This window comes from Cyanistes caeruleus, unplaced genomic scaffold (genome assembly GCF_971803275.1).
Source record: "Cyanistes caeruleus unplaced genomic scaffold, bCyaCae1.hap1.1 HAP1_SCAFFOLD_119, whole genome shotgun sequence".
Classification (NCBI taxonomy): domain Eukaryota; kingdom Metazoa; phylum Chordata; class Aves; order Passeriformes; family Paridae; genus Cyanistes; species Cyanistes caeruleus.
The window spans coordinates 383,206-402,433 of NW_028255918.1; the positions used below are offsets into that span (position 1 = coordinate 383,206).

At 43.2% G+C, this 19,228-nt stretch overlaps 1 protein-coding gene and 1 long non-coding RNA gene across 2 annotated transcripts in view; both read right to left on the reverse strand.

Annotated features, from left to right (window-relative positions):
- LOC147646149 (maestro heat-like repeat-containing protein family member 7) overlaps window positions 1-19,228 on the reverse strand; it is a 165,252-nt gene that overhangs the window by 138,995 nt on the left and 7,029 nt on the right. The gene's annotated exons all lie outside the window — the stretch shown is intronic.
- On the reverse strand, window positions 4,558-8,359 carry LOC147646153 (uncharacterized). The gene is made up of 3 exons (XR_015281950.1): window positions 8,188-8,359; window positions 7,849-8,076; window positions 4,558-7,551 (listed from the first exon to the last, which is right to left on the reverse strand). It is a non-coding gene; the product is annotated as an uncharacterized LOC147646153 (long non-coding RNA).

The window sequence follows — 19,228 nt, forward strand, 5'->3', positions numbered from 1 at the left end:
TCTCCTAAACCCACATCCCATTTGTGACTACAAATATGGATAATAGCAAAGGCAGCAGTCCTCAACTTTACTGCTCTTTGAAGCTGCAAAAACAGTTCATATAAACAAGGATTTTTTACTTCCTTTATGTCTGCTTTTTCAATACGTTCACTCACTCCTGCAACATATAAAGAATCAGTTACCACATTAGCAGGACCCTTAAACTGCACCAAAACCCAAACAACAGCGACTAATTCCAGAGTTTGTAATGTGTCCTCCTTTTGAGCTGGAATAATGTGATGATTCCGTTGTCCTTCTGAATTTTGCCATGTAGCAGCAGCTGTGGGAGATTTCTTTCCAGCATCAGTGAACACCGTTGATGCCCCTGGTAACGGCACAAATGATCGTTTGGGCTTTTCAATCCAATTCTGCTGGCCTATCCATCGTAGTGGTATTCGAGGCACCTCCTCAGTACTGACCACACTGCTGTTGTCAAGCAATGCTTCTTGCAGTGTGGAGCTGTGAAGTAAATACCAGTCTAAAGTGTCCTTTTTTATTGGTATCTGAATTACAGCTGGATCTGCACCCATAATTTGTCACAATCACTTCTACCTTTGTTTTATTAAATCTGCTAAAATTTCAATTTTTTGAATTAAGGTATGTCTCTGTTGTAGTGGTGGCAACAACCACTCTAGTACCCATATCTCCCCAGTTTTCTTTTGTTGCTGTGTTAAAGCACCGATGAGATGTTGAGGTCCAAACCATACAGTAAAGTTAATGTCCAAGTCTGGATCTCGCCTACGAACAACACCTGTCTGGATACCGTCCATTATTTTATTGAGAGCTTCTTCTTGTTCACTGGTGACCTGTATAGGTGCTGTAGGATCAGTACCTTTCAACAAAGGTCATAAGGGTTGTAAAAGTTCATTAGAAATACTCACAACAGGTTTAAGGCATTGCAAATCCCCCAGCAATCGCTGAGCATCATGAACAGTATGAAGTGACATGTTCAATGACAGTTTCTGAGGGGCAACATACTGCTCAGTTAAAGTCCCCCCGAGATATTTCCATGGGGATGACTGCTGTATTTTCTCAGGTGCAACAACCAGTCCATTCTGAAGTAGCTGTGTTTGAATGTCTTTAACTTGTTAATCTGCAAAAGGTTGTGACTGAGCAAAAAGAACGTCATCCATATAATGATAAATAATAGTTGTAGGCCATCGAACACATAGTGGCTGCAAAGCATTATCAACATAAAGCTGGCATAAGGTAGGAGAATTACGCATACCCTGTGGTAAAACTGTCCATTCAAATCTCTTGTCTGGTTCTGCTCGATTTAATGAGGGCAAGGTAAAAGCAAATCTGCAAGTATCCTGTTCATGCAGTGAGATAGTGAAAAAACAGTCCTTTAAATCAATTATTAACAAGGGCCAATCTCTTGGCAACATTGCAGGATTGGGCAAAGCAGATTGCAGTGCCCCCATTGGCTCCATTTGTTCATTTACTGCACGTAAGTCGTGCAGCAATCGATATTTTCCAGATTTCTTTTTAATTACAAAAATAGGGGCATTCCAAGGACTTGTTGGCAACTTTAAATGTCCTTGTTGATATTGTTCCAGCACTAATTGATGAGCTTGCTGCAGACTTTCCCTTTTTAAAGGCCACTGTTCAACCCATACTGGTTCCTGAATTATCCATTTAAGTGGGAGTGGGAAAGTCCAAACAATGGCCTCTACTCTAAAGGGTGCTCATTGGTCAAAGTAACACCAAGTTGTGACAAAATATCTCGCCCTATTAGACATTGAACCTTGTCTGGTAATGGAACAATTGACAAAACAGAATTAATGACCTTCCCATCTAATTGAATCTGGATTTGTGGAGACCTTTTTGCCAAAGTTAAGCCTCCCACCCCTGTAACAGTAACCATACTGGACAACAAAGGCCATTCCTGGGGCCAATACTGTGGAGCAACAATACTTGAGTCTGTCCCAGTATCCAATAGTCCTTCTAATTGGTGGGATTCTCCGTTATAATTGGGAACAACTTTTCGCTTGGGTCGAGTGTTTAAGCCCAGGGTAAGCAATGTAAGTCCTCCTGTAGAACCAAATCCACCTGTACCCTGTAATTGATTTTTCAGTGGTGTCAATTGATGGGTATATTGTGGTACTGGCACCAGTTGTGCAATTCGCTGTCCCTTATCAATTCTGGCTGGTGGTGCCAGTGTATATGCCATGATATATATTTCACCAGAATAGTCCACATCAATTACTCCAGGTAAAATAAACAGTCCCATTAGACTAGCAGATGAACGTCCCAACACTATTGCACCCACAGCTTTTCCATTTATTATCACTGGTCCCATAATTCCCGTGGGAATCTTGTAGGGCTGAGATGTCAATAAATCCACAGTCACTGAGGCTGCCAGGTCCAGGCCGAGGCTCCCTGCTGTGGCAGGCTGGAGGGAAGTTGCACTGATGTTCCAGCAGCTGCTATTTGTGTCCTGGCGCGGCGGCTTCTCGCGCTGACCTTCCCGTTTCCCGATCTCCGGCGGCAAACACTATCAGTGTGGGTATTGGAGCGACACTGATTGCACCAAACAGATGGTACAGTACATTCCTTCCGAATATGTCCAAGGTTGCCACAGCAAAAACATTTGAGTTGGGAGGCTGGAATCCTGCCATTGTTGGTTGTAGCTGCTTGTAGGGGTGCAAGAGCTGCTAAAACCTGACTCTGATTCGATGCCAGTTCTTTAATTGCCTGGGTTAACATTGCCTGTGAGCCCACCGGTATATTAGACATCCTCTCTAATGCCTCCTCAATAGTCCAATTAGCATTTAGGGAATTTAAAACTGACCTGGTTGCTGGATTACAATTCTGTAATGCACATTGTTTTAATAATGCTTCCCTCATATATTCAGGAACACCTGCCTGTTCTATAGCTGCAGCTGCTTTATCAATAAATTCTCCAAATGGCTCATCTCGCCCTTGTTTAATACCCATATAAGATGGAATACCTCCTGGCTCCTTAATCCGATCAAATGCAGCTCGCACTAACCGCATTCCTTCCCTCAACTTATCTGGTCCCAAAATAGCTTGTGCTTCCACCTGACTATATGCTCCTAGTCCCCTAAGTTCTTCCAAAGTTAGCCCATGCAGTGGATCACCTGCCTGTCTCTGCACATTTACACTTTCTTGGGAATAAGCTTGCCAGTGTGCATTAAACAACATCTGCTGATGCTGACTAAGAATCAATTTCATAGTACTCCCACAATCTGCAGGCAACAAAATCTGTGTACCCCACAAATAATCAATCATCTGTCTAACCGGTTCACTGGTCACTCCAAACTGACTGACTGTAGATCGCAACTGTGATAACCATTTCAAATCTAAAGCTGTAATTGGAGCTTGTATTCCTCCCCCTTGCATTGGTGCAAAGGTTACAGGACATGCTACTTCCAATTCAACATCTGCTATTTCCTGATCTCCCTCTTGCAAAATATTCCGTGCCAACGTAGCCATGTCTCCCTTCTTTCCCGTGCAGTAGCCTCACCTAAGTCATGCCCTACCCCAGGGACAGATTTATTTCCCATAGGGGAGGATGGTAACGGTGCCGAAGGCTCCGTTCCAGAATCAAGGTTAGTAGGTGAAGGAATTGGAGATGGCACAAAAGGATTAGCAGCAGCAGCAGAGGACAGGGACTGCGTGGGGGGGGTCAAGATTACTGTGTTAGTGGCGGGTGGCAATGGACACTCATTAATTCCCTCTAATAATCTATTTTTTGACATAGGTGCAGATGCTTTTGTGGCAGCTGCCTGTTCAGCCTGATACTGCAAAAGAACATTATGAACTGTCCGCCACAGTTTTCTCAATTTTTTAGCAGTTTTATCATCATCTAAAGTAGCTTCCCACAATTTATCTCCACATTTTCGCCACTCATTTAATTCATGGACTGTATGGGGATTCTGAAAACAACCCTGAGCATACCCATAAGCAAGAAGTCGAGGGAGCTCCTTGCGCAAATCAAAGTCTTTAACCTGTCGCTTTTCTAAAAAGCAGGTAAATAAATCATATGCTGCTTGCCTTTCCATCTTACCGTCAGCGCTGTTGCAGCCCCTACAAGGTTTCGGCAGCACGTTACGGCAGGACTCTCCTCTGAGGTCGCCTGGGGCACGGCACCGTTGCTGTGTGATCAGGACTCTCCTGTGAGGTTGCCTGGAACGCGGCACAGCTGTTGCGTTTCACCGTCCTTGCTGCAGAGGACCCGTCCCCTGACACCACCTCCCTTGGCCGACTCCAACTCCTTTTTAAGGTCCCAAAGGTTCCAAAGGTCCCAAAGGTCCCAAAGGTTCCAAAGGTCCCAAAGGTCCCAAAAGTTCCAAAGGTCCCAAAGGTTCCAAAGGTCCCAAAGGTCCCAAAGGTCCCAAAGGTTCCAAAGGTCCCAAAGGTCCCAAAAGTTCCAAAGGTCCCAAAGGTTCCAAAGGTCCCAAAGGTCCCAAAGGTTCCAAAGGTCCCAAAGGTCCCTGTTGTTTGGGCGCCATTTGATGAGTTCGGCGGGAGAAATGCAGCACTCAACATGAATGATCAGCAAGTCTCATTTATTGATAACTCTAAAACCACTTATATAGCATCAATAATTAGGCTCATACATAGTGCAAAAGCAAGCTCATTCTTGGATATTTCATTTAAGCTTGACTCCACCTAGTCCCACATTCTTGTGGTCTCTCATCTGTGCTGAATTCTCATTCTTCTGATCACAGTGTCCTGTTCTCAGTTAACAGTTATCACTAAGGTCTTTCTGACCTTCCAACATCTCAAACCAACGGTACTCTATTGTTATTTAATTCTTTCTCAGCTAATTGCTGCATGGGAACATGACCTTTGCTAGCTAGCCATTGCTCTATACATGGCCAATCACAGAACACAGAGTTCATCTGATTGAGGTGAAATTTCATTCACTGGAGACAAAGTCAAATTGCCTCTTATTTGCTCAGCACTACAAATCCATTTGAAGCTGGTTGCCAAGACTTGCTGCAAGTGCTGAGTGATGGGATAAAGCCCTGCAATGGCACCATGAAATGGGAGAGCTGGAGAGAAATCTCAAAGAATGGCATTTCCAAGCATTTTCAGGCGCTGATGTTCTGCTGCTGGCTTGGTGCTGTCCAAGGGGCTGATTGGAATGGTTTTAGAGGAGCTACACTGGGCAGTGAAATGCACCTCAGGCAGAAAATGCATCTCTGGTGTCTGCAAGTGCCTTTATCTCCCATCATGTTCCTCAGCACTGAAATCCTGCAAGGACTGAGGGAATCTGAGGCTTTGGGAATGCCCAAGAGTGAGAGATTTTGGTGAGACTTGACTCAGGAGATGGAAGCAGCAGCAGCAGAAGGTGCTGTCATCTTCATCCTTGTGTTCTCCTGCATGCTGATGCATCATGAAGGAGGCAGGGATTCCATCAAGTACCTTCTGTATCTCCTGTGGCAAATTCTTTCATTTCTCAGAGTTTCAGACATGTGTTGTGTGGCTGTGCTGCACCCCAGGGCCAGGCTCTGCCTCTCTTGGCTCTGGCTGCTGCTTCCAAGCTGTCCTCTGTGAATTGGATTTGCAAGCCACCTCTCTGACCAGCTTCCACTTTGCTTGAAAAATTCAGCACCATGTTGGTGGCTGAACAAGTCCCAGAGCTGGGGAGAAGGATTTGAGATGCAATTTGCATCCCAGAGTTGTTACAGTGGGGAAAATGTCCCATCCCTCCTGTGCCTGGAGCTGCTAATCTTGTTGCAAACATTGAAAATCTCTTCAGCTTCTCTCATTCTACCTAAATTTGATGACTGCTTTGATTTCACACCTCTTCCATGCAGGTTTTTCCTCTGTCCTTGGCTAGAATTGTCAGGCCTGAGAAATTTTGTTGAGCCTTGGGACAGCTCCCATCATCACTCCCTGCTCCTAATGCTGCTTTGAATTCTCTTGGGAATGTGAGCATGAGGGAAACTGGGGGGACTTTAGTGAGAGGAAAAGTGAGGCACAGAGGCTGAAGTGCAAATGCAGAGTGTGCAGGGTCAGCACAGTCTGCAGTGCTGTGGGGATTTGGGCCATGCAAACAGATGTTTCTTCTCTGGGAATGGCTGATTCCTTTGGTGTGTCTCCTCCTGAAATTGCTGTGCACCAGGGCTGGTGCTGGAGCTGCAGCAGCACAAAGTTGCCAGGGAGCCGTGTGGGAGCCAGTGGGAATCATTTCTTTGCTGCTTTGGATGAAAAGTTGTGACATGAATCTCAGTGTCAGGGAGGTGCCACGTTCATGCTGCTGCAGTGCCCACACACGGTGTCTGGAGACAGCTCAGGAGAAAAGGAAGAAAAGCCAGGATGAAATCCCATGTGCTACTGAACTCTATCAGAAAGTGCTTGGAGTGAAGTGTGTGAAGTGACTGGGGAGAGCTGGATAGAAGGGACAGCTCTGAGCAGTGTGTGGTACATCATGACGTCCTTGCAGTGATCTTTGCACAGAGATGAAAAAGTATCAGTTTGCATGGCCTGAATCTGTGGGTCTGGAAATTCTGCGTGTTGCCCAAGCTGTGCTGAGCTCACCTGGCTCTGAAATAGCTGAAATATCATCTCTGCAATTTAGGCAGGAAGAGCATCACAGTTCTGAACAGATTAGTGAAAATCAGTCATAACTCAGAAGCAAACCTTGGCAATAGACGTGTGGCAGGTGAGGAGACAAAGCTTTCATTCTTGTCCTGGGAGAATGAATTCAGCAATAAAAAATCCTGTCTCTTGGCATTAAAATACTTTAGTTTCAGCTCTACCCCAGCCCATCAATGTCCCTGTGTGGTTGGGGGTTGTTCTCCCCCTGTAGCTCTCTGCAGGTTGGTGCTAATTCAAGATGTTCTGGCAGGTTCCAATGTTTTGGTGCCCGAGCAGGGAGTGCAGAACAGGGATTACAAGTGCTGACATTTGCTGTGCTAGAAAGTCCAAGGGACAAATTTGTGTCAATTAAGGTCTCCCCTTTAACTAGGAGGAACAATTGATGTTGTGCTTGTAGCAGAGTGTGGTGAGAGAGGGGGTTTCCAAAGGAAATCTTGGTGCATGTGGGCCAGAGGCCCCTGTGCTGAGGCTCCCTCCAGGCTGGCTCCAGCCACTCAGGGTGCCCAGGAAGCAGGCTGCCCGCAGCCCAGTGCAGCCTCCTTAGCCCTGGGGCTAGCCAGGGAAGAGCCATGGATGAGGCTGAGCCCTGCTCCCAAGTGGGATGCCATGGGACAGGGCCCACTGGGATTTGCCCCTCCAGCTACCAAGTGTGTGCAGAGAAACTGCAAGGAGAGGGTGAGCTCTGTCAGTGGGAGCCCTGTGCACAGGGAGCCCACTCCTGGGGTGGCTGTGCCAGCTCCCGCAGGGACATCCAAGCCTTGGTAACAACAACAACAACAAACTATAGAACCTATTTACCTAAGAACATATCTAACAAAACTACATGAAATGTATTTACAGAACACTTAAGCAAACTCTAAAACATCTATCAGAACACAAAAACTGTAAAACGTATATACAGCAGCGTGGCATCTGTGTCCGTGATGTGCCTCAGTCCTGGAAGAAAAACAAGTAGCACGGTCAGTGCAGTCAGGCATGGAGGGGTGTTCCATGTGCTGCCAGGCTGGGACACTGGCACAGTGGCACTCTGCTGCCAGAAGTGAGGCTGGCTGGGGCTGGGGGCTGTGGCCCAGGCACTGGAACAGGGCTTGTGTGGCCCAAAGCAAGCCCAGGCCAAGCCAGGGATGGCCAGCAGAATCCAGTGCATGGGCTAGCGTGTCCCTGAGCAGGGAGTGCCCAGCCCAGCCCCAGGCTGGCAGCAGGGGACCCACTCTGCCTGTGGGGAGCACCTGCCTGTTCTGCTGCTGGCATCGCTCTTCATCCCAACACCATGTCCTCCTCCTCGTCTTCTACATCAATATCCATCTCCTCAATATTGTCTTCCACGTCCACCTCCATTTCTTCCTCTGTCTCATCCACATCCATCTCTTCCTCTCCTGTCTTCTCTCCATCCACTTCCATTTTCTCGTCCGTATCCATCTGTGTATCCACCTCCATCTCCTCCTCTGTGTCTGTGCCAGCCTGCAGAGGTAGCAAAATCTCCCAGTGGGGTCCCTTTCCCACACTATCCCACACAGCTCCAGCCCAGCCAGGCAGCTGCGGGGTGTCCACCTCCATGGAATAGTACCATACCTTCTTTGGAGCAAATGCAGACATCCTGCAGGGATGGAGAGCAAAATGCACTCAACGGGGAGCTTTTGGGACTGCTGGGGGTATGAGGGAGCAGGTGACAACAAGGTGACAGGGGTAGGCCTGGAGCAGGGTGAAGAGCGTGCTGACACAAGGAGCCAAGGGTTGTGTTGTGGCCGTTGCTGGATGCTGGAAGTTCTAGCTGGAGCGTGCACTGTGACATCAGTGCCAGGAGCCCAGGCCCAGGCTGAAGTGGACAAGGGAGATGCTAGAATGATGGAATCCCTGGGTGCTTGGGCTTGGAAGGGACCCTAAAGACCATCTTGTTCCAAGCTGAGCAATCTTCCCCCAGAACAGGTTGCTCAGAGCCCTGCTCCCAGCTGGCCTTGGATGTTGCCAAGGATGGAGCATCCCCAGCCTCTGTGCCCAGCCTGGGCCAGTGGCCCAGCAGCCTGAGTGGAAAAGAGCAGCTGCATTAGATCCAACTTCAATCTCACTCCTGCAGTTGAAAGCCTTCTCCTCTCTGTGCCCATCTTTCCTAGAGCTGCAGGGAGGCCTCCCCAGCCCCTTCTCTTTCCAGGCTGAGCATCCCCAGCCCCACATGGACAGCACTCAGATCCGTGGGGGTCGAGGCTAAAGGGTGGCAAACGGCATCAGGAAGTGAGAGATGGAAGCTTTTGGAGATGGAAGGTTTGCCTCTAAATGTAGAAAAGAAATGAAAGTGGAGGGGAAAATGGTGGGTCTCTGGCTCTGTTCTAACTGGGGAAGATTTTCTTTTCCTCTTTTCTGTTGTGCTGATCGATGTATTGTTGTTCGAAAGGAGGTTTGGCAAAATATTCATTGTCTTCTCCATTAATAAAAAAATCCCACCAAATTCCAGCAAAATCTGACAAAATTCCCACAAAAATCCCAGAAAATGGCACAAAAATTCCACAAAATTCCCTAAACTTTGTTTAAATCTCACAAATTGCCGAAAAAATCCACGAAATTGCAGAAGAATTCCACAAAAAGTACTGGAAAAACCCGATAATGCTTTAATTTTTCTTTAAATCTCACAAAATTCTTGAAAAAATGCACAAAATTCCACAAAAAACCCAACAAAATTCCCTAAATCTCTTCAAATTCCCACAACATCCAACAAATTCCCTCAAAATTCTTGAAATCTCCTCAAAATCCCACTAAATTTCAGAAAATTCCACAAAATTCCTGAAAACTTTGAAAAATTCCACAAATAGTCCATAAAATGCACCCTACAAAAAACCTTAACTAAATTCTGTAAATTATCTCAAAGTCCAACAAAATTCCAGAAAAACTCCACAAAATTCCCTAAACCACCTCAAAATCCCACAAAATTCCACAAAACTTCCACAAAATTCTTAAATCTCTGCAATATCCCACAAAATTCAAGAAAAAATACACAAAATTCCAGAAAAATCCCACAAAATTTCCTACATTTTCTCAAAATCCCACGTCTGATGGACTGACATTTCAAAAAACAAACACCTAAGGAAGTTGAAGCTGCTGGAGGCCGAGAGGAGTTTTTCTCCTGGCCCATAAGAGGCCATTGCTGAGAAGTGCCAGCAGTTTTGCCCATTGCAAAGTGCCATCAAGCTGGGAACAGCACTTGAAGCCCTAAGGCCGGCAATTTCTCTTGGCTCTCTTTGCTTTGCGCCTTTTGAAGAGGTAGCAGGGCTCGGCTTCAGCCTCCTTCCCCCCAGGCCAGCCAAGGCCACGGGAGGGGAGCGGGGCTGGCCGCAGCTCTGCGCTTCCCGGGGAGGATGGAGACTGGCAAGTGCCAGGAGCCCCTTCTCAGAGGCTTGGCTGGGCCTTGCACAGCGGGGCTGCCGGGCCAGGCCGCTCCCTGCCTGGCCTGCACTTTGTGCCGCTGCTCAGTTTCACCACAGGCTGCCACTAAAGGCAGGGAAAGATAGCAGCTTGCAGTTTTGTGCTCAGATAATGGCCACACTCCCCACAGCAGCCATGGGGAAAAATCATCTGTGTTCCTGAATGCCAACAATTTCATCAGATTTCACTGGAATTTTGTGGGATTCTCTGGGATTCTGTGGGATTTGGAGGAGACTTGAAAAATTTTGAGGGATTTTTCTTAGATTTTGTGGAAATTTGTGGACATTTTGTGGAATTTTGAGAAGAATTAGTGAATTTTGTGGGATTTTTCTGGAATTTTGTAGGACTTGGTGGAGATTTGGTGGGATGTCTCTGGAATTTGGTAGGGACTTCAGAACATTTAGGGAATAGTGTGGGATTTTTCTTCAATTTTCTGGAATTTTCTTAGATTTTTTGGAAATTGGAGGAGATTTTGTGGGATGTTTCTGGAATTTTCTGGGATTTTGGGGAGTCATGAAGAATTTTGTGCTATTTTCTTAGATTTTGTGGAGATTTTGTGGGATGCCTCTGGAATTTTGTGGGGTTTTTTTTTGTAATGCTGTGCAATTTTCTGCTATTTTGTGGGATTTGGAGGAGACGTGAAGAATTTTGATGGATTTTCCATGAATTTTGTGGAGATTTGTGGAGATTTGTGGAGATTTTGTGGGATGTTTCTGGAATTTGGTAGGGACTTCAGAACATTTAGGGAATAGTGTGGGGTTTTTCTTCAATTTTCTGGAATTTTCTTAGATTTTTTGGAAATTGGAGGAAATTTTGTGGGACGTTTCTGGAATTTGGTAGGGTTTTGAGAAGATTGCAGGAAAAAATTTTGTGGGTTATTGGATATATTTTGTCAGATTTTGGTAGGATGTTTTTGGGATGTTTGTGGGATTTTGAGGAGACTTTAAGAATTTTGATGAATTTTCCTTGAATTTTGTGGAAATTTTTGGGGATTTTGTGGGATGTTCCTAAAATTTGGAAGGGTTTTGAGAAGATTTAGAAAATTTTGTGTGAATTTTCTGGAATCTTGAAGGATTTTGTGGAGACGAAGAATTTTGTGGGATTTTTCTTAGATTTTGTGAAATTTTGTGGAGTGCTGGTGGGATGTTTCTTGAATTTTGTGTGATATTTTATTCTAATGTTGTGGAATTTTCTGCTATTTTGTGAGATTTTGAGGAGACTTGAAGAATTCTGTGGGATTTTTCTTAGATTTTGCAGAATTTCTTTTTAATTTTGTGGAATTTGGAGGAGATGTGAAGAATTTTGATTGATTTTTCTTGAATTTTGTGGAAACTGGTGGAGATTTTGTGAGATGTTGCAGGAATTTGGTTGGGTTTTGAGAAGATTGAGGGAATTTTGTGGGATTTTTCTGGAATTTTGTGGAATTTTTCTAAAATTTTGTGGGATACTGAGGAGATTTTGTGGGATTTTGGTGGGATGTTTGTGGGATTTTGAGGAGACGTTAAGATTTTTGATGGATTACCTTGAATTTTCTGGAGATTTGTGGAGATTTTGTGGGATGTTTTTGCAATTTGGTAGGGTTTTGAGAAGATTTAGGGAATTTTGTGGGACTTTTTCTGGAATCTTGAAACATTTTGAGGAGACTTGAAGCATTTTGTGGGATTTTTCTTAGATTTGGTGGAAATTTGTGGGGATTTTGTGGGATGTCTCTGGAATTTGGTAGGGACTTCAGAACATTTAGAGAATAGTGTGGGATTTTTCTTCAATTTTGTAGGATTTTCTTAGATTTTTTGGAAATGTGTGGAGATTTTGTGGAAAGTTTCTGCAATTTTCAGGGATTTTGGAGAGACATGAAGAATTTTGAGGTATTTTCTTAGATTTTGTGGAAATTTGTGGAGATTGGGTATGATGGTTCTGGAATTTGGTTGGGTTTTGAGAAGATTTCGAGAGTTTTGTGGGATGTTTCTGGAATTTTGTGGTGCTTTTCCAAAATTTTGTAGGATTTTGAGGAGACTTGAAGAATTTGAGGGATTTTTCTTGAATTTTGTGGAAATTGGTGGAGATTTTGTGAGATGTTGCAGGAATTTTGTGGGATTTTTTTTGTAATGTTGTGGAATTTTCTGCTATTTTGTGGGATTTTGAGGAGACTTGAAAAAATTTGAGGGATTTTTCTCCGATTTTGTGGAAATTTGTGGGGATTTTGTGGGATGTTTCTGGAATTTGGTAGGGTTTTGAGAAGATTTAGGGAATTTTGTGGGACTTTTTCTGGAATCTTGAGGGATTTTGAGGAGACATGAAGAATTTTGAGGTATTTTCTTAGATTTTGTGGAAATTTGTGGAGATTGGGTGGGATGTTTCTGGAATTTTGTGGGACTTTTCCAAAATTTTGTGGGATTTTGAGGAGACTTGAAGAATTTTGAGGGATTTTTCTTGGATTTTGGGGGCATTTGTGGAGATTTTGTGGGATGTTTCAAGAATTTTTGGCATATTGAGGAGATTTATGGAAGTTTGTGGGATTTTTCTTGAATTTTGTGGACTTTTGAGGACATTTTGTGGGATGTTGCTGGAATTTGGTAGAATTTTGAGAAGATTTAGGGTATTTGTGGGATGTTTCTGGAATTTTTGGGGATCTTTAAGAGATTTTGAGGGATTTTGAAAAGAGATGAAAATTTTGAGGGATTTTTCTTAGATTTTGTGGGCAGTTGTGGAGATTTGGTGGGATGGTTCCAGATTTTTGTAGGGTTTTGAGAAAATTTAGGGAATTTTGTGAATTTTTTCTGGAATATTCTAAGGATTTTCAAGAATTTTGTGGGATTTTGAGGAGACTTGAAGATTTTCGAGCCATTTTTTCTTAGATTTGGTGGGAGTTGGTTTAGATTTTGTGGGATGTTTCTGGAGTTTGGTATGGTTCTGGGAAGATTTAGGGAATTTTGTGGGATTTTTCTTGAATTTTTTTCACATTTGTGGAGATTTTCTGGGTTGTTTCTGGAATTTTCTGGGATATTGAGATGATTTAGGGAATTTTGTAGGATTTTTTCTGGAATATTCTAAGGCTTTTCAAGAATTTCTTGGGATTTTGAGGAGCTCTGGGAATTTTTTAGGATTATTCAAATATGTTGGCATTTGTATAGATTTTATGGGATGTTTTTTGAATTTGTTAGGGTATTGGGAAAATTTAGGGAATTTTGCAGGATTTTTCTGAAATTTTGTGGATTTTTGTGTAGGTTTTGTGGGATGTCTCTGGAATGTGGAAGGGTTTTGAAAAGATTTAGGTAATTTTTTGGGATTCTTTGGGAATCTTGTGGGATGTTTCAAGAATTTTGTGGGATTTTTCTGGAATTTTGTGGAAAATTGAGGAGTTTTTGTGAGATGTTTCATGAATTTTGTGAGATAAGGAGGATATTTAGGGAATTTTAGGGCATTTTTGTTGAATTTTTTTGACATTTGAGGACAGTTTGGTGGATGTTGCTGGAATTTGGTAGACTTTTGAGAAGATTTAGGGAATTTTGTGGGATTTTTATGGGATTTTGTGGGATTTTGAGGAGAGCTGAAGAATTCTGAGGGATTTTTCTGGCATTTTGTGGCATTTGTGGAGATTTTGTGGGATGTTTCTGGAATTTGGTAGGGTTTTGTGATAGATTGGCATTGAAGAAAACAAAGAGAAACACCTAAGGAAGTTCAAACTGCTGGCGGCTGATGGGAGTTTGTCTCCTCACCAACAGCTGGCCATTTCTAAGAATTGACAGCAGTTTTAAGCACTGCAAAGTGAGATCAAGCTGTGAAGAGCAGCTTAAGCCCTAAGGCTGGGAATTTCTTTGTCTCTTGGTTTGCTGGCTGTGAAAGGTAACTGAGCTCCAGCTGGCTTCCCGTCCCCGGCCCAGCCCATGCGGCCCGGGCAGGGGCTGGGCTGGGCCTGCCGCGGCTCCCGGCCGGGAGATGGGGCCTGCGGGGCTTGCCCCGGGCTCTGGCCGGGCCAGGCCGCTCCCTGGCTCGGCTGCACTTTTTGCTGGGACTGAATTCACCACAGACTGCCCAGGAAAGAAAGAAAAAGCTCTTGAGCTGCGGCGGGCTGAGACAGTGACCACACTCTCCAGAGCAGCCATGAAGAATCTTCCAGCGCACACAGCTCCAGCCGCTGCTCCGGCAGAGATCACAGAACCATCTACAAAGCCTGGGCAAGATTTTAACCTTTTCATTACCCAGATGAGACTTGCAGATTAATCCTTTTACCCAGAGAGAGAAAAAGAGAGGAATCAACATATAAAAAGACTATAAACTATCAGAGACAGTAAAGGAAAGAATTAAGCTTCAGAAGAGGTAGAGAATAAGGAGATGGTTTAATTAAGCTGAAATATTTTTCTGTTAAAGCTATGGAGATGGACAATAGTGATCTGAAAAAAAACTCCTTTAATTCATGACAGAGTATATCGGGAGGAATGGAGTGTTCAAAGTGTGGATTTTCAGCAAGAGGTGGAGTAATTGTGATACAGTGAGGTGCTGGAACAGAGCGGGGAGAAGTAATAGTTGAAGATTTGCGGCCTTGAGAGGCAAAGAGAAAACTTCTGTTTCCAGGGAAGCTCACAGAGACAGATGCAGAGAACTTTTGCCTTTGAATAACTCATCCTTAAAATGACACCCCTATTGACCCATACACACCTCAGAGTGATGTGAAATCGGAGGAGTGAACTGGTGACAGGATTTCTGGGCAGCTGGCATCAGAGAAGTAGAAAACTATAACAGAAATAATTTTCCTGTGAAAAACTCCACAAATCAGCAGAAGAAGACTTCTGTTTCTCTGCAAAGACTGATGAAAAGACTCTAGCAGGAATTAGGACATTTTAAACACCAAAGTTCCAAGGTTTTTTGTCTCTATGTTGCCATGTGAACAAGGGAATGGTTCGGTAGTGGGGGAAAAAAGGGTTTTCTGGAGGTTTATTCTGGTGTTCTTATTCTTGTAGTTTGTTAATAAAATTTCTTTATTCCTTTTAAGTTTTAAGCCTGTATTTCTCCTGCTCTAATCCATATCTCACAGCAAAAAATAAGTGAGTTTTCTAGTAATTTTTTAGTTACTGCCTCAAAAACACGACATTTATTGGGTGCATTAGCCGGAAAAATGAAATTAGCAAATCTAAACCAATACAAAAGAAACTCCTCAAAATTCCAGGAAAATGCCAAAAAATTCCTTAAATCTTCTCAAAACATTACCAAATTCCAGAGACATCTCACAAAATGACCACAAATATCCACAAAATTCAAGAAAAATCCCACAAAATTCTTGAAAAGCACCACAAAATTCCTTAAATCTTCTCAAAACCCTACCAAATTCCAGAAACATCTCACAAAATCTCCACTGATTTCCCCAAAATCTAAGCAAAATTCCTCAAAATTTCCACAAATTTTCACTAAATTTTAGAGAAATTCTACCATATTCCAGAAAAATCCCAGAAAATGTTCACAAAATACAGGAAAAACCACACAAAATTCCCTAAATCATCCCAAAACCCAACCAAATACCTGAAACATCTCACAAAATCTCCACAAATTTCCAGAAAATCTAAGAAAAGTCCCTCAAAATACTTCAGGTCTCCTACAAGTCCCACAAAATTCTGGAAAAGCTCCACAAAATTCCAGAAAAATTCCACAAAATTCCCTTAATCTTCTCAAAACCTTACCAAATTCAAGAAATATCTCACAAAATTGCCACAAATGTCCAGCAAATTCAAGAAACATCCCACAAAATTCCCTAAATCTTCTCAAAATCCAACCAAATTCCTGAAACTTCTCACAAAATCTCCACTAATTTCCACAAAATCTAAGAAAAATTCCTCAAAACTCTTCAAGTCTCCAAATCCCACACATTCCCACAAAATTCCTGAAACATCCCGCAAAATCTTCACAATTTTCCACAAAACTCCAGAAAAACCTCACAAAATTCTGGAAAAGCCCTTCAGAATTACAGAAAAATACCACAGAATTCCTAAAAACTTCTCAAAACCCAACCAGATTCCTTCAACGTCTCACAAAATCTTCACAGATTCCCACAAAATCTTAGAAAAATCCCTCAGAATTCTTCAAATCTCCTCCAAATCCCACAAAATTCTAGAGAAATCCTCAAAATTCCAGGAAATTCCATAAAATTCCTTAAATCTTCTCAAAACCCAACCAAATTCCTGCAACATCCCACAAAATGTCCACAAGCGTCCACAAAATTCAAGACAAATCCCACAGATTCCCCTAAATCTTTACAATATTCCATATAATTGCAGAAACAACCCACAAAATTCCTTAAACTTTCCAAGACCGAACCAAATTTCTGCAGTATCTCAGAAAATCTCCACAGATTTCCACAAAATTCAAGAAAAATCCCACAAAATTCTTGAAAGCCCATTGAAATTCGAGAAAAATATCACAAAATTCCCTAAATCTTCTCAAAACTCATCTAAATTCCTGCAACATCTCAAAAAAACTCGATCCATTTCCACAAAATCTAAGAAAAACTCCTCAAAATTCCTCAGGCCTCCTCCAAATCTCACAAAATTCCAGAGAAATCTTCAAAATTCCAGAAAATACCTCGCAAAATTCCCTAAATTTTCTCAAAACCTACACAATTACAGCAACATCCCTCAAAATCTCCTCAAATGTCCACAAAATTCAGGAAAAGTCCCACAAATTTCCCTAAATCAACTCAATATCCCACAAAATTCCAGAACCATCTCACAAAATCTCCTCAATACCCCATAAAATTCTAGAGAAATTCCACAAAATTCCAGAAAAATGACACAAAATTCCTTAAATCTTCTCAAAACATTACAAAATTCCAGCGACATCTCACAAAATGTCTACAAATGTCCACAACGTTCAAGAAAAATCCCAGATTTCCCTGAATCTCATCAATATCCCACAAAATTCTACAAAAAAAATCCACAAAATTCCAGAAATGTCCCACACAATTCCAGTAAAATCTGATGAAATTGTTAGAGATCTGGAACACACATCATCACAGAATGATTATATGAAGGTGTTTTATTGAAGAGCTCTGGGTGTCAGGGGTACACAGACCCAAATCTGACCCGATTTGTTTTTGAGTTGAACATGTTTTATACTCTATCGTTATACAACTTAGATATTAATTATTAAACTTACATTGTTCTATTGTATGCATTGTTTTTACCCAAGCATGGATTTCTCGTTATCCCACCCCAGCCCCCTAACATTGTTCCTCATGTTCTTTAAACAATAATTATATCTAATCACATCTAACAATTCTATCATTTATCATATTTTGATTACACAGGTACGGTTTCACATAATCTTTAGCAAGCCTAACTTTCTTCCTGAGTTCCCGAATTTCCTAAGATTTTAAAATGTTTTACAATCACCTCCAGACAGAAATAGTCCTGCCTGGACAGTCACAGAGCTACATCTATTTTTAGTTTTAATTTTTTAGATTTTTCCAGAGCCTGCTGGCTGTGTTCAAGGTTTTCTCCCTATTTCCTCCCTAGTGCACATTCTCCAGAAATTGTGCTTTTACATCCTTTTGCATTGATTAAAGTTACCTGCAATGACGAGTCAATCCAAACCCTGGGAAAACTTGAACTTCAATGTGTACCCACGCAAAATATCTGCCTCCCACATCTGAAGCCATGAGCTGCCAAGTACTGTCCCCACTGTCATACCCTGTCCCCTGGAGCTCTGCTGATGCCATTTCAAAGGGGTTGCCAATGAAAACAAGTTTGAATATTTTTGTAGGTTCCACATTAGTATTAAAATCCTTGACTAGAAAAATCACAAGTCAAGATTTCTAGGATTCTTCCATATTGTCATTGTCACCCTGGATTTTAGAGTGTCTGAACAGTCAGACAAGGTTTTAGTTTTAGACTCTACAGACAAAGTCCCTGCTGTTTGGCGATCCCATTCCATCAGCATATAGTCCTGATGATTCCTTTAGGCATGTCGCTCCGATTGGGAACGGCTTTAAGGAACGACCATGGACTCTCAAGGGAGACACGACAGGAGAATTCCCAGTTTATTGCTTCAGCTCTGTCTCTAGACATATACGTGGAAAAGTACAGAAAGGAAACTCTTATTGGTTAACAAAGTACTACGTCACTATCATTGGTCAGGGGCACTCTGCCCCCCTTGACTCTCTCTTGCAAGGAGAAACAGCAGGTTGCAAAACAACACCTGCAAGGCTGTTTAGTATCTCTGAGAATTGTTTTAATTCCTTCTCATATTTTTCCCAGGCTATTTTCTCAGGCAGCCCGAGGAGCCAGGCGGCCTGTAATCTGTACAGGCACTGTGGCTCAGATTTAGCATCCATAAGGCAGGAGCAGCAAAGGCAAGAATGAGCCAAACAAGCTGCTCCTCTGTTCTCATGTCCTGCACAGCAGTAACTGGGAGATCAAGAATGGATGCAGGAGACAATGGGTGCACAGGGAGCCACCAAGACTTTGGGATGCTGAAATGGACCAGCCTGGTGCCTGTGCCCGGGCTGCACCGCGCTGAGCTCCAACTGGACAATCTAACAATGGTTGAATGGACACACCATGGGTCACTGGAGACTCCTACTCCTAGTTCTGTGAGCTACACTATTCACCTGTCATTCACCAGATGATTTTTTCATCTCTGCTTGAAATCTAGGAGAGGAAATGGTCAACATGGAGAAGTGTTCTCCCAGTTCTAGTGACACCTGTGCCTGCACACCACCTGTGCCCATGGCAGGGTGGTTGGAGACTGGATGATGTTGATGATACTTTGCAACACCAAGTGCTAAGGGATTCTGGGATTGCCCAAGTGGAGAGCAAAACTGAGCCGTGTAAGTCCCTGCTTTTTTTCAGTGCATGCTGCTTCTTCCTTTGCTTCCAAGCAAGTCCAGGATTTTGTTTCATGTGTCTTTAAGGTGCCTGGACAGAAGAGAGGGAGGGCAGCTGCAGCACAGGGCTCCTGCCCCATCAGACTCTCTCTCTCTCTCTCACTCAGGATGGTGCCAATGCCGCTGCCTTGGGACACCTGAGTGTGGAAGGCGAGCTCGCCCTCAAGCACGGCCATCCAAGTCAGTCACAGGCACAGGCTGCAGTTGAAGCTGGCAAGCGTCGCTGTGAGGCTGCAAGTGAAGAGAAAGCCATTGTGGCCAACTCTGCTGAAGCCTTTTGCCAAAGCAAAGGCAATTGTGCCCACAGCCTCCCCCTGTTTGGCATCC